The sequence below is a fragment of the Brassica oleracea genome, chromosome C8 (assembly GCF_000695525.1).
Source record: "Brassica oleracea var. oleracea cultivar TO1000 chromosome C8, BOL, whole genome shotgun sequence".
In the NCBI taxonomy this organism is placed as follows: domain Eukaryota; kingdom Viridiplantae; phylum Streptophyta; class Magnoliopsida; order Brassicales; family Brassicaceae; genus Brassica; species Brassica oleracea.
Window position 1 is genome coordinate 13,358,991 of NC_027755.1, and position 1,109 is coordinate 13,360,099.

Below are 1,109 nucleotides of genomic sequence, written 5' to 3' on the forward strand. Positions count from 1 at the left end.
ACAATTCTAATCAAAATTACATCCATCCACATCATGACAAAGCGCAAATTCCTTAGATCAGAAATCTCTGACATGCAAGATCTATTACTCTCCGACAAAAGGTAAACGCTTATTCGATATCATCGCTTTCTGATTTTGAGTGAAGTTTAACTGCAGATAATTTATCAATTGAGCTGAAGAAGCCAAGTGTTTGTATTGGAGATAACATAGTTCGTGTCCACGTTTTATGGTATAATTTTGGTAACATGAGTCCATGTCCACGTATTGTTGTATAGTTTTATGGAATCAAAACAGAGAGTTTGTCCACTTATCTACTATAAACACATTAACATCACATATCCACACATTACTCATCACTCATCCACACATCACCCGTCCACAAATCACCCAACCACACATCACTCATCCACAAATCACCCATCCACAACTGTCCTTCCCATTAAGGGCAAAATTGTCCACAATCTGTTGCTGGCCCACAACAAAGTGTCTCACATGTAAGAAGTGTCTCTAGGTGTAATAGAAACTCAAAAAATGTCTCTTAGTGTAATCAACTCCTGTTTATGTCATCCCAACTTGATGATGGAATTTTTATACAAAAATATTGCATTAATCATAAATTTTTGATGTGGCAGATTTTTGATTTAGTACACATATTATCTTCACTACAAGAAAACGTGCCCATAACAACGAAGATTTACGACGAAAATATTTCGTCGTAAATTTACATGGTGTTTATAACGCAGTTACGAGGAGTCCAACTTTCGTCGTAAACGCCATGTAAATTTACGACGAAATATGTTCGTCATAAAATCCATGTAAGTTTACGACGAAAGTACGTGGAATGAGAAATACGTCGTAATCGTTACATCGACATTACAACGAAACATGTTACCTTTATATTTAGGTGAAAACGTGTATTCAATGTGCTTTAACTTACCTAATTTCGTCGTAAAGTCGTTGTAAATATTATGTTAAAACCATGTAAAATTCATGTAAAACATTCCTTGTAAAATCGTTGTTATATTTCAACTACCCAACTCAAAAATTTCTCTATATATATGTCATTTCCCACAACTCTCTTCCTCACAACACACAAACGGAAAAAAAAA